We start from the raw sequence: 14,857 nt of genomic DNA, 5'->3' as shown, positions 1-14,857 counted from the left end.
AATTTAATGAGGAGAGTGAGGATGAGGTTGCAACACTGAATTGTAGAATGTTAAAAACATGGGTTGGGTTTTTTTGGGGGGGGGGGTGGGGGTGTGTTTCTGGATTGTTTTGGGGTTTTTTCCCCCAAAGCTGAGTGAAATGCTGTGTCCCGAGGAGTTGCACTAGATTACTGGAATAAGATAAGCTGATCTCAGGATGAATAAATATTAAAGTACATTTCTTGTTCGTACTAGGGAGTAGTTGATGGTACTGTCAGGGTGTTAACACAGAGTAATTATAGTACCGTGGAATATTTGCAGTGTTGTAGTGAAGCAGACTTTTGATTATTCAGACCTTTTAAATTAAAAATTGCTTTGTAAGTTGTATTCAATTACACAAATCAGTTTGACTGGGTTTTTATTTTACAGCAGAGATTTCTAACCCTTGACTAAAAGCGAGTCCTGTGGAAGTCATTCAAGGTGGCACATTAAGATAATCATTCAGATTTTGAGAGCAAAGAAAACAGATCAATACTGAGTTCTTGTTCTGTGAGTAATATCAAATTAAATCCTCACAAACTCAGCTCTGAGGCTGAGGCATGGACATCTGGGGCACACTTGGAAGCAGGGGCAGGGCAGGATGAAGGGAGGCAGGAGGTTACAGCAGGAGACCATCTGAGGGGCAGACACTTCAAAAGGAGCAGTGCAGATGGCACCACTGCAGTGAGTATTGGTATTTGTAGCGTAGCACATGAGGATCCTGTGTGCATTTACCACTCGGAGTGTACTCACACGTGAAATCCTAATTTCTGCAGCCTTAGGCTCCGTTATGACAGATTTGCCCGACTTGTGTTTTGCAGCCCTGTGAGGTGCTGCAAGGAGCAGATCAGGGATGAAGCTGCTTTCTGCCTTCAGCTTCCCCAGTAGATAATGGGAGATGAGGAAAAGGAATCGCTGACCAGAGGCAGGAGCTGGGGAAGTTCAGATGTGCTGAAATAGAGGGTTGCTATAGATAAGCTTTTCTCAGCTGGTTGCCAGAACTGCAGTGCTTCTCTCAAGTTACTGTATATTTCCAGAATATACCAAACGTGAAGCATCTGTTTTGCTCTGATCAGAAGACCAAAAAAACACGCCTAGCTAAAGGGGAGGGCTTTCCTTGTCTCTACAACTCTTCAGGATTTTTATGCTGTTGTTTCAGTGAATAATCAGATTTGGTACTTGTTTGCGTTGGTGTATAAGTGCATTAGTGCTGGTGAAAAACTCTGTTTGAAACATTGTATTGCCAAGATTGGCATTTTTTACATGGTATAGGTGGACAGAACCAGATCCTGTTATTGTAGCATGATTTTTTTTGCAGTTTCTCTCTTAAGTATTGCCAATTTCTGCTACTATAAGCTTAAAAGTAAGAAACTAGTTTTGTGTAACTAACAGAATTTTCAAGAAATCATCTGCATTTGGCTTTTTGAAAATTCTAAGGATAAAGCAGAAATTCTAGAATTGATTTTACTGTCATAACAAACAATCAAAACTGTTATATCAATTATTTTCCAGTAGTAAATGTGTCTCCATTTTGCTGTACTCAGTATTTGATAATTTTTCCCTTCTGCTTTACATTAAAATCTTTGTCCTTTTTTCTTTCCATCCTTTAGACCTTTTTTTTTTTTTTTAACTGAAAGTGGTTTTAGTTGCTAAGTGGATTTTCTGATTTTAAGTGCTACAAGTGGCAGCAGTATTGGGATACTGTGTGAGTTTGGGAATGACAAAGAACTGTACATTGTGTAGTTGTCAGTGTTAGAATATAACCTTTTGTTTTGACCTGAAGGATTTGGTTTAACAGGCGAGCAATTTCTGTGTCTTTTGTGAATGTATTGTCATGTAAATAGTCCTGGAAGCTGGAGCAGAGAGGTTCATGTTCAGGGGCTTTACCCAAATCCATCTGTTGTGCAGTTTGGCTGGAGATGCAGGGTGCAGGAGGGAAGATCCAGGGTGCAGCAGTCACACAGAATGCCTTGGGTGGCAGAGGAGTGTTTTTACACTTGTTTTTTTAACTGTCTTACGGGAAATAGATGCTGCGGCCCAGTGGAGTTGGCTTATTGAAGATGAAAGGTAATTGAACCAACATGGGATTAAATAAGGCTTTTCCATCTCTCCATGTGACCTGTCTTAACAGCTTTTAACCAAACAGTGGAAAAGTACAGAGTGAGTCTGTGGCCATTTGGCAGTCAGTTTCTCCAGACACAATCTTCCAGGGCCTTCGGTTGTTCCCTTCATTTGCTTTAGTCAGTTTGTTGAATTTGATAATGTTATTTGATGTTATTTGATAACGCATTCTTCAAGTTTGAATCAAAACAGAGAGTGGCAGAACAGAGAAGAATGAAGGAAAGACCCAGAATATTCACCCCATATATGACTAGAATAGAAATAATAAAAAAAAAAACATCATGTAGAAATGGGGGCTGAAATCTGCTCAGTGCATGAGGGCTGGTCAAGTGGGGTTTTTTCCAACAGAAACAGTGCTAATTGATATCCAGAGAGAGTTTCCCAACTCCATTTATTCTCAGTTATCTCAGAGCTGCTGGCCACTAAGGGTGAAGCTTGCTCAGTTTGCTTTAGCCACAGGACTGATAAGTTCCGATGGAATTACGGCTCCGTGCTTCAGAAGATTTGAAATTCCTTGGGAGAGGAAGATGACTGACATAAATGTATCTGAACAGGAAAGGAAGGATGTTATTCTTGGTATTGTTCAGGGTGTTTTTCTCTTCTATGGAATACACTTAAATCAGTAACAGGAATGACAAATTAGGAAGCTTGGAAGGGAGTGCAGTGATCAGACCTGCTAGTGCTTGCTTAAGGAATCAAACCCCTTGCTGACACCAGGTCTTTGTCAGTGAAGTGCATGTTGAAACAGCCCAGGAGCTTTTCTGGATCTCAGTGTGGCTAATTTTCTTGTTAGGTTAGAAAACTTAGGAGTTGGAGTTTCGAGTTTTTTTTTTTTTTTTTTTTTTTTTGTTTTTTTTTTTGTTTTTTTTTTTTTTTTAAGAGAAAGCCTCGAGTTTGCTAGATTTTTGGGGGTTTTTTCAGTTTTCTGGTTTGGTTTTCTAACCAAATGAAGAGTAAAGTAGTATTATGTGCTTCAGCCTTGCACATTGTGTTGTGTGGGTAGCAATATAGTCTAATTATAAGACATAGGTCACTGACTGATACAAAGATCAGGTGAGGGAATCTGCTCTGTATTGTGATGGAGAGAAATTGTGCTTTGCTACCTCCATTTAATTTCTGTTTCCTTCACTCTAAGGTTCTTGTCTGTCTGTTGTATCCTCTCTAGGTACAAAAGACTCAGCAGTTTCAGGAAATAAAATCAGATGTGATGATTCATTTCTCTCCTAGAAGGATGAAATATCTTTTCAACAGAGGGATGTTGTGGTCAGACCAGGAGGGCAGAATGTCTTTGTCGTCAGCGTCATTTCCTTGGCTGATGACCACAGGGTCACTGTGTCTTAAATTAATATTCTGGGCTTATGTGTATAATTTTTGATACCAGGAGTACAAATCTTCCTCTTGCCAAGTGTTTAATTTTTTGGACAGAAGTATTGCCTTGAAACCACCTAGGAGGAACTTCAAGTTGCCAACAAGATTAATCTCTACAGACTCCAGGAACAGCAGTGTCAGGGAATGACTGATCTGAGCAGGTCGCTCTGGACTTTACAGTCAGTGGAGGGCTGCCTTAAGAAGTTTAGGATGTGATTCCTCATTTTTTCATGGAGAGATTGTATTTAGTGAAGTGAACCATACTAAAAGCTCTGCTAGTTTAAGTAGACCTCCTTTACCTACAGAGATACCTGGACAGCTGGTACTGGGTGTGGACAATTGAGATAAATTCCAGTATTTGATGATTTGATTGCTTTATAAGAAACACAACTTTATTGTAGGTGTGCTGTTTTTCTGTGGAAATCTGTAGAATCCAGATCTTGTCTTCCAAAGTGAAGACAATGTATGTCAAAATGTGCTTTTGAATACACAGTTGAAAATGGTTAACATTAGATTTGTCCTTTTTTTAATGTATGTGTTGACGAAGAATCAATCTTGAGTTTCAAGAACTCAGTCAAGCACTTGGAGGGGAATGTACTGCATTAGAATAAAATTAGTCAGTCAAGTGTAGATACATAGTAGACACCATGGTGCTACCTTGGCCACTCTGTCATTAAAATCTCAGAAATTGTCCTGATGAGTTCTATTCTGTTCTTGTAATAAGACTCTGTTGTGCAGTTGACTAGTCTTAAAATACTTGTATGGATTGATTAAAGAGGTGCAGAATTACAGGGCTGTGCTATGTGATGTTCCCAGATGATTTCACCATCTCTGGACGTGTCACCTGCTGTTCAAAGAATGGGAGGAAAAATAACAGTTAAGTCACATTGGTGAAATTAGAGATTTTATTGGAAGGTTTAGGGCACTAAGTGCCCTGCTGGAAGGATTAAGTGGGGTATTTCCCACTTGTTTACACCCAGGTGTAAATGTTAGCATGGAATAGAATATTTTGGTTGGAAGGAGTCTACAGTGATCATCTAGTCCAATTGCCTGAGCAATTCAGGGCTTGCTAAAGGGTTGATATCCAGGTCATTGATAAATACATTGAACAGGACTGGCCCTAGGGCAGATCCCTGAGGAACACTGCTGGTGACAGTCTCCAGGCAGCTGGAACCTCTTTGAGCCCTCCCCTTCAGCCAGTTTGTCACCCAGAGCTCCATGAACTTGTTCATCCCACAGTGGGACATCTTGTCCAGAAGGATGCTGGGAGTGCCAGAAGCTTTACTAAAATCCAGAAAAACTAAATCTCCTTCCTCCCTTTCATTCCCTGGGCAGCTGACCTTATCATAGATGGGTATCAAATTAATTAACCTTGTGCTGATGGTGCCTGGCAGATGTATTTCGAAAGACTCTCAGCAGCACCCAGTATAATCCTCTCCATATTTTTGCCAGGAACTGAGGTCAGACTAACAAGTCTGTCCTGATTGTGGCTGAGATAGAGTTAATTTTCCCTGGTAGCTGGTGCAGTGCTATGTTTTGGATTTGGTGTGAGAATAGCACTGATAACACACTGGCGTTTTTGGTTGCTGCTAAGGAGTGATTATTCCAAGTCAAGGACTTTCAGTTTCCCAGGCTCTGGTGATGAAGGTGTGACTGGGACAATGGCCCTGAACTGGCCAGAGGCGTATTTCATCCCATGGGACATCATGCCCAGTATATAAACTGAGGGATATTATCCAGGAGGAGTCAGTGGTATTTTAGGATGTGCTGGACATCAAGTCAGTGACGGGTGACTTGTGCATCACCTGTTTTCTCTCTTCTTTATTATCTCCCTTTTTATTATATGACATACCGTTATTATAATGATATTTGACTTCATTTAAATTATTAAACTGCTTTTATCTCAACCCATGGGTTTTAACTTTTCCCAGTTCTCTCCATCCCCCTGTGCTGGGAGTGAGGGGCTGTGTGAAACTTAATTCCTGGCTGGCATTAAACCACAACACTTTTTGGTTGTTTTAAGTTCTTCTAGATTTTTTTTTTCTGCACAAGTCGATGTATCTTGCAGTTAGTTTAATTACCGTGGATTATTTTAGGTATCATATTGATGACATGGGTGAGCAGAAGGAAGGGGAATGGGGTTGTCATGACTACTGTGATTTTTTTAAAAAAAATTTTGTACTTCGATTTAAAAATATTTTTATCTCTAAATTTTTAGGGATAAGTAATGTCCTTTGCTGATTGTTAATTACTGGTCATACTTAAGACTCCAGTAATTCTAGCAGAAGCAGTTTTTGAAGACCTTTTTTCTGGAAATCAGAAAAGGGTGAAGAGAAAGAGCATTCTCTTGGCAACTTACATAAAGGAAAACTGGGTTAGTTTAATAATCATGTAATAGTTGAGTATAACTTACTGTGGTGCTCACAAAAGGGTATGAATTTGTTTCAAATCAAGTGGGTTTATATAGCATTTTTCTAGAAATTTTTTAAAATGCTGGCAATTTTTGCTCGAGCTAGTAACTTCCTGCAAGCTTACAGCTGCTATTACTAAAAATAATTTCATTGTTTTATTTAAATCAATATAATTATTTTTCCATGAGAAGGTCTTGCAGCGCTCATGCCTTAGTTGTGGTTGGGAATGAGTTTCTCTTGTGGAACTGATTTAGGCCTTCAATTATTTTATAGCAAAGGGAAAACTGATGCAACTTTAAGGTATTTTCAGTCATTCAAGGGATAAATTAACTTCTTCGTGACTAATTACGTGAGTATTTCTCTAATGCACAAGAGTGGGTGTTTTTTGTGTTCTGGGTGTGTTCATTCTTGACCTTTGCATTACTTGGACCATGAACACAGTACTGCAGGGACGGAATTCCAGTGCTGTCCGTGCGTCGTCAGCATTGATCAAGCAGGGATCCTTCCACAGTGAACAGCTCAGGCCTGGCTTTTAAAAAAAGAGGCTTTTTATTGCATTTTTTAAAACATTCTCATTTACAAAAAAAACAAACAAACAAAAAACCAAAAAACCACAACACCCCCCCCCCCCCCCCAAAAAAAATCCCTAAACAAACAACAAAAATAAAATCCCAACAAAACCCCAAACCTTGCTTAGTTTATCCCTAAACTTACATATTTATGTGATTATTACCTACACAGTTCCCTCCTGAATTTGATTGATGTCTCTGGCCTCCTTTATGTGCTTACTCAGCTACAGCAGTGTCTGCGTCTGCTCTGATTCCCAAGCTGGTTTTAGCTCGGGTGGTGATATAACCAGATCAGTCCAAGCTGAAAATGGGTTAATTTGTCCTGTTTCTCAGCCCTTGCTGAATTGCCTGGTACATGAGTAGGCTGCCACTTGTCCCCCTGGCTTGCTCAGTCTCATTTTCAGACAGTCTGGCAGTCAGTGTTGGAATTGCACTGCAGAAAAAAATTATTTCTCAGTCATCCTTAGATTGCTGGTATCTCTTAGCTGGGTGGTTTTGTACATGTACTGGAGGCTGATAATTTCAGGTATTACTTTTCTGAAAGACTGAAATGCTTTTTTTGCCTTTTTTATTTTGTTTTGTTTTGGGTAATTAGAAACAACACTTTCTTTTTTTGGTGAAACCTAGTTAATACTATTGACTAATATAAATTATAGGGTGAGGAATCTCTAGCAATGGATTTTTATGGTGACTGTGACATGCAGCTCATTCAGCTGAGGAGCTCGTCTTAAATCCCACACCTGAGCTACTTAAAGGAGCTGATCTAAACAGAGGCTGTGAATTTGCAGAAAGTGTAAAAGGACTTCAAAGCCTCGTGTTGCTGAAGATATTTCTGTGCAGTGTCTCACTTTACAGTTGATTTTGAAGGTGTTTAAAGCCAGAAGCAATCAGGTGTAAGAAGTGATGGGCTTGGCTTTCTGCACTTGTTTCCCATTCTGTGTATCCATGATGGTTCCTGACCACTCTTAATCCACAGTCTGTCTTTGCATGATGGATTTAAAAGTGCTGTTTTCCCGTGGTGGTGACAAATTCCACTTTCCTGGTCACACTGAAAACAGAGAATTGGAAAAAACTCCTGATTTTCCCCCTTGTTTGTTTTATTTTTACTTCTCTGATAGGTGTTGCTATGTAAGTCAAAGATCTTGTAGTTAAATGAACACAGTCTTTATTTTAAAGTGAAAAATAGGATGTTAGAAGAAGTTGGCAGCACTGGAAAAATGCTCCTACTTGCCCTGAGTGGATTGTTTCTTTCCAGGGGGTGTGTGTATGTGACAGAGGCTAGAAAAGAGAGGGATGAATGTGTGTGGGCACTGGCAACAGGCCACACTCTTCAGGCCATGCTCTGTATCATCCTTCCTTTTTCCCATTGCCTTGTAGAATGTATAGGCTCAGCTGTATAAAATAATACATTTATTTCAGAATTGTGCTAAGTGAGCTCATCTCAGTCACTCAGCAGTTATGAAATCTTGCCAAGTGCTACACGTCTTGTAAATTTAGAGAGGTTTTTTTTCCCCTTTAATTTGCAAAGGATGAAATACTACACAGTTACTGAGGCAGAGAGAAGGCATCTTCCTCCACCCGTAACATACTGAAGCACGGAGAGCGATGCTGAAAGCCAAGGTTTCTGATTTGACCCTCCTCCTCAGAGCTTCTGAACGTGAAGATTCCCGACTCACAGAAGCTGTCTGCTCGTGGCAGGCAAAAATTATCATTCCCTGCACTCACAGCTGAGGGTTTTGACAGGGTTGGTGACCAGCTCTAGCACAGCACAGCTCCTTCTCCTTTTCCTTCTCTTTTTTCCTTCTTTTCCTTCTCTGTCATCGCCAGCTTGGAACCAGGAACGGGTGAGACTTCTGTTGCTTCCCTCCTAACGAGGTACGAATTCCAGATCAAATGCTAAGAGCTGCTTCTTTCTACGTGAAGAAATCAGATTCAACCCCTGGATTTGTTCCAAGCAGGGATATCATTACATTTGACTCTTGTGTTTCAAACTGTTAAAGCCTGCTGATCTGACACGGCTAGGGATGGAACTAAAATATATCTGTGTTTCAAAGATGGGAGGCAGAAGGAACTGTGGGGTAATTTAGTCTGACATTTGGGGTGTTGCAGGTCATAATGTGTAACTGTTACTCCCTGTTTTGAGCTCAGTAGCTTATGTTTGACTGAAAAATTGAAAAATTAACAGGCATCTGCTGAAAATGCTTTGTAGAAGAGCAGGCTGGCATATTTGGGAGTTAGAAATGAGGATTTCAACATCTCTCTGTAGTAATTTGTTCTATGGGGTAAGCAGTCTGTGCCTCCTTCTCTTTTTCTTTTTTTTCTTTTTTTTTTTTTTTTTTCTTTTTCTTTTCTCCCCCACCCCCCGATTTGTAACTTGGACATGCCTAATTCTGCATAGTTTCCTGGGAATTTTATGCTGGCATGAACTGGCAGAACTGCTGAAAGAAGCAGTCAGCATCCCCCAGTTCCTGCCTGGATGCCAGCTGGTCCCTGGTCCTACAGCCTTGGGTGATCCCACTGCGGAACCGGCCACAGAAGCTGCAAAATCAGATTCCTCCAGGGTCAGTACTGAGATCTAATGCATGACACAGCTGCATGAAGGGGAGTGAATTGCCAGGGATGAGAAATGGGTAAAGGTGGCTTCAGCAGCAGGTGGTGAAGCCACAGAGTTGCTTTCAGCTGTTTGTTCTTGGCCTCTTCCTGGTGGGAATGATGTTGGTTCTTGGCCCTTTTCTGATGGGAATAGTGGTGGTTTGTGTTGCTCTGCAGCCAGCAGTGTCTGTGGGTTCATCCTCCTGGTGTTAAACACCAAAACTTCACAACCAGGTATGTGTCAAAATGCTGGAATGAAAAAAAAATATAGTCATTTCGTATAGCAAAAGTAGTTTATGTGTTATCTGAGTTTTAACATTTATTTTGTTGTTGAGTTTTTGGTGTCTGTGTTGTAGTAATTGGTAGCTAATACACAGGGGAAAAGGGCTTTGGATTTACTGGAGGGCTTATATGAGACAAATTAGTTTGAGTGTTAGCAGGTTGAATGTGGAAATTCTCAGTATGTGATGACTGTTCTTAGTAAAGATTTTTTCAAAAAATAAACTCTGCTTTAGAGACACAAATTGATATTTATCTCAAGACCAGATGTTGAACAGTAATGCTAAACCAGGTGACATTCACACTAAATTATTTTGTTCTCTCAGCTGAATGATTATTTCTCTTAGGAGAGCATTTGCTAAGAAATCTCTGTGCCAGCTCTCATGCTGTTAATACTTTATCGTGCTTTGTAGTAAGAGGAGACCATCTCTAGTCTGTAAAAATCTGAGATTTGCATCATGCTAACACTGTATTAGTTTATTGTGCTTCCTCTGCAGTTTGAGGAAAGGTGAGGTTTTCTGAGATAGAGGAGGAGGAGCTGAAGCTGTAAAGAGCAAGATCCGAGGACAAGTCAACCCCAGCAGCAGAGGATTGTGCAGTCCGGGCGAGGGAATGTCTCTTATCACCACAAAACACTGTGGAGTTAGAACTAGAAATTCAGAATATACCCATCTCCTGGAGCATCACGTACTGATGTTGTTCTCCGTAGATGGAAAATGATTTTTTTTTTCCAGATACTGCTGAAAGTGTTGACTGATCGTTTTTGTAGTACTGTCAAAATAATTTTTGTTGTTTTCATTTCAGTTTACCAGTAACTCCTACTGTAGTGAAAGTTGTTACATAAAATTGGCCTGTGTTTTCTTGCCAAAAGACTCCAGTATTGTTTAAGCAACGGTGCTGAATGGTTGAAGCACAAAGTCTCTATTCAGCACCCTGATTCCGTGTCTCCTCTGGCAGCGTAGAGCAAAATTTCCTTGTATTTAAGATTGAAAATTCTTCCATTTTCTTTTGAGATGGATTTGGTTTTGGATAATCTGATTGTGAGTTATTTCAGCAAGAGCTCACCTTCACCAGTTTTAACTGGTACAGATCTCATTTGAACCATGGGAGCTGATGAACTCAGCTGTACAGTCTTGTTCTGCCGAAGAATCTTGTTTTCCGTTCTATTTTTGTTTAGGAGCTCCTGACAGCCCAGGTCATCAAAGCTGTTGCCACCACTTGGGGTGGAAACTGTTTCCCTTGAGATCTGACCAAGTGTACATTCAACTCAAAAACAACTTGTAGTTACCATCAGATTTTGGGCTGCCTTAATTGAAGCTTCTCAAAGTTGCCTGGCCACACTTATCCCAGGGATGTTTTACTGCTGTACCTTGGCAGTGCTGGGTTCATGGTTGGAACTGGAGTTTTTTCCAACCTAAATAATTCTGTAATTCCCTTCTTCAGGTGTCTTTGTTGCTAGTGACTGAGCCTCTAAACTTTGGTACTTTTCTTACCTGTTTTACTTCCCTCTGTACCTAATTTCTGGTTGGCATCTCATCCTGAGTAGTCCTGTTCCAGGCACTGCCTTGTGTCCTGATTATTCTTTTTACCTCTATTTTGTAAAATCTTTTGGTTGAATCTGTGGAAAAGCTTGCTTGGCTGACATTTTTTTGGCAACCTGTGGTTTTTATAGGGGAAATTCCCATATTTCTCATTTAAAATTCTTACTTCAGGTTTTTATTGAAGACAGCAAAGGGTGCCTTTTCTTGTTTGGTTGTTTAGGGTTTTTTTTGTTTGTTTGTTTTTTTTGTTTTGTTTTGTTTTTTTGTTTTGTTTTTTTTTGGTTGGTTTTTTGGTTTTGTTTTTGGTTTATTTTTGGGGTGGGTTTTTTTTGGTTTTGGGGTTTTTTGGGGGGGGTTGTGTGGGTTGTTTGTTTGCTTGTTTTTGTTTGTTTTTGGTTTTGTTTTGTTTTGTTTTTTAAATATTTGTTCCAGTATTCTTTGTGCAGATATGCATTACCCTGGTAAAGCTGTAAAATAGCCAGGCTATGCTGATCTTCACTGGAGGTAGAATAGTTTAAAGAATGCTTTGTGGTTTGCTTTCATTGTTTAGACTTAAAAATAATTTAAGAGAGGTGCCTTTTTATTTACCAAGCATTTGCAAGTAAACCTTAAAAACCCATCACAGCAAATAGTAAATAATTTTCTTTACAACACAGAGCCTTTTCTTTGTGAAGAGATGGGTTTCTCGCCAGGCATCAAAGTTTTCAGAAGATTGCTCCTATTTTCTCATTATTATGTGTCAAATACTAAAACATAAAATATTGTTGACAAGCTTTTTATTTAAGAAAAAAGATACCCTGGATTGACACCTTTTGCTAAAATACCATTTAACTTCTTTTCAGGTGGAAAATAATGGCTATTATAAGAGAATATCAGTCAAAATGCTGAAACAGAAGTTTGTTTGGGGTTTTTTGTTTGTTTTCGTTTTTTTTTAAGAAATAATTTTAAATTATTAATTGCATCTGGAAACTTAATGCTGTGGCTTTGGAGTTTTCCGAAGAGAGCAGTGGGACTCACTCTCAATGTAGTTCCAATATGCTGTTGTATCTGTGACTTACTACCTGTATACATACGTATATATATAATATATATGTATATGTACATAGTACTTGAAGCATTGAATAAAAATGAAGTTTTGTACTTGGTTCAAGCTGTCTGGGTGCCTTCTGCAGATAGAAAAGTACAGTTATCAAGGAAACAGCAGTTTTCTAGTTGGCTAAAAAAGGTGTTTGTGGTTGTGTATCACTTCTGTGCATAGCAAGTTCTGAAGAATTAAAAAAAAAAAAAAACTACAGAAAATTTACTAGGGAAACCAAAGACTTAAACTAATGGTCATCTATTCATTGGGCTGTGGTTGAAACCAAGAACAGAGCAAAGAACTTTGCACTAGGAAGTCATGGCTAAAATGTACCTGATGAACCAAGCAGGAAATTCTGCAGAGAAGAAGGGGAAATAAGAACATGGATCTTGTCAATTAAAAGATGTGGCAAGCTGGCCTTTTGGGCCTTTTTGAAAACTCCAGTGTGGGCTGCGTCACGACTGGTGTTTGAATTTCTCATGTCTCTTCTCAACACAGTGGGGGGAAAAGTTCTTTATTGTGCTGTTTGCCATCAGGTGGAAGTCTCTGGCAGGAGGGAGATGGAGCATTCCCTGAGAGAATCTGAGGGTATTTTTGGGAAACAGCTTTTTGGAGGATGGGATAGAGACTGGTCAGAAAGGAGCCTTTGACAGGAATGGAAGACTGAGCAGGGGAAAATCAGCAGTCTCTGGAAATGTTCAAGCAGGGAAAGAAAGACTTATTTCAGGGATGCATAGGGATTTGTGAAATTAGGTTGTTAATGGATTGAGAACAAGTTTGAAAAAAAAAAGGGGGGGGGGGAGGGGAAACCACAGTGGACCAGGGGAGTTACTTAGAAGTCTTTTCTTCATCTTGCTTTTAGTTTTACTGTTCCTGAGTCCCATGTTTTATGTATTTTACTAATAACATGGAGCTCTGGAGTTTACAGTGCTTTTAGTGTTTAACCATGCTTGCTCTGAAGGAGGGAGCAGAGCTCCTCCATCACTCAGTGACTCAGGGTCCCAGAGCAGGGGTGGTGAGGCAGAATGTGAACCTTGAGGCAGCCCTAGACCAGAAGGCTGGAAATGAACAAAAACCTGTGTCTTCTGAAGGCTGAGACAGAAGATCTTGTTATTATTTTGAAGAGTCAGTAGCACTCTTCCACACAAGTCTGGAAAAGAATTGCAGAGTGTGACATCCCTTTTTTCAAGGGGGTGGTCAGAGACTCAGCTAGCGGAGCTCCTTGTTGATCCAGGTGTGTTTGTAGCACCTGGCATGGATGAGTGTTAAAGAAAACAGAAAAAGTCTGAGTCTTTCATTGAGTTCATCCCATGGCTCTCATGCATAACGTTTATATGGAGAAGAGAGAAAGTCTAAGAGCCCAAGAATCCAGGCAGAAATTAAATTGGGATTAAGAAGTTTGAGCAGGAGGAACATGGCAGAGATAAGCCACTGCACAGGTGGGGCCACTCACAGAAACGGAAAATCTGAAGAATATGTGTTAAAATGAACATATTTAACATAAATACATTGTATAGAGGTTTCCAAAATGCATACTAAAAAAAGGAATGAAAGATTGCAAAAACTCTCTTGCTGTCTTTAAAGTTATTTACTAGGCCATGATGATGAGGAGAGGGAAGAGCTGCAGTGGTTTTGTCACCTAGTATAGCTGATTCAGGAATCAGCTTATTGAGGCATTCCTTTAGAAAGGTGTAGGATTTAAGTCAAATTAGAAGAAGACTTGCAACACAACTTTTGACTTAATCTCAGGGTGATACTGCTCTGAGAATAAGGCAAATGCAAATGTCAGGCACTGGTTCCTATTGAGAGCTGGATGCCCTGGGTTTCAAAACATTTCTCAGTGGATTGCAAGGACTAATGCTGGGAAATCGGTCAAGCACCAGATTTGGTCTGAGTGAACACTGTAGATAAAGTTCACCTGTCTGCCCTGTGAGAAAAAACAAAATGGGATCATGAGTGCAGAGTGAGGATGTGCTTGAGAGTAGTGTTAAGATGCCTGAGGCAGAGCTGAAAAATCCACCTTTTCTCAGAGGAAAGAACCATCTGTGATAAAAGGGTCATTTTGAGGCTTTGGAGACTTGGTTTGTCAGAGACACTTGAGGGAACTGGGGCAGAGGAGAGGTTTTCTCCTGCATTAGCAGGACATGCAGGAGGTTACAGCTGTAATTAGGAAGAGAAGAACAGAGAAAATGCTCTGGATTTTCCACAGTGTTTTAGAATGCCAGTTCTGCAGAGAAGAATCCCCAGAAGATGTTTAACAAACCAAACCTGATGGGCTGAAAAGGAGGCATATTTCCCATCCTGGAGTATGGAGGTGGATAGCTGGATGGCAAATGTGCCCTGGGAATTGGTGAAACTCGTGTTCATCCTAAATTGAATCCAGAGAGGATTAAACAAGTCTCCCTTCTGGAACTGCTGAGAATGAGGGAAATATAATGCCTGTTTTTGTCATGTCATTTTGCAGAAATGCTGTTCATAAATGGGGAAATGAGGTGACTGAAAGGGATGTGGAGAGGGAAGCAAGAAAGGAAAAGCTGTGGAACCCACCAGGATTTTCTTTGTACTTGGTGAGATTCAGTGACAGAGAGAAAGAAAATGGTTTCAGATTCTAATTTTTCATCAAGCAAGTGATTGAAGAGGGCAAGAAAGAGAGAAGGACCTGCCTGGGAAGGGCAAACTGAGCACGCAGGAGATTGTCCAGAAACAGTTTAATTTCTTACTTCATCATAATTTTTTTCTGTGCAATAAATGTATATTTAATCTAGTTGGTTCTAGTAAAACTCAACTCTGGAATTAACAAACATGCTCTTGTGTCTTTTGGGTGTCTCATTATGGAAGGGTGGAAGCAAATCCACCTCTTCACTCTTAAGGTGCTGCCAG

At 40.1% G+C, this 14,857-nt stretch overlaps 1 long non-coding RNA gene across 5 annotated transcripts in view; it reads left to right on the top strand.

The window, feature by feature from the left end:
• LOC136361148 (uncharacterized) overlaps positions 1 to 14,857 on the top strand; it is a 92,049-nt gene that overhangs the window by 20,360 nt on the left and 56,832 nt on the right. The gene's annotated exons all lie outside the window — the stretch shown is intronic.

Source organism: Sylvia atricapilla, chromosome 5 (assembly GCF_009819655.1).
Source record: "Sylvia atricapilla isolate bSylAtr1 chromosome 5, bSylAtr1.pri, whole genome shotgun sequence".
Lineage (NCBI taxonomy): Eukaryota > Metazoa > Chordata > Aves > Passeriformes > Sylviidae > Sylvia > Sylvia atricapilla.
The sequence above is the reverse complement of the archived record's forward strand: the minus strand, read 5'-3'. Positions and strand labels throughout refer to the sequence as shown.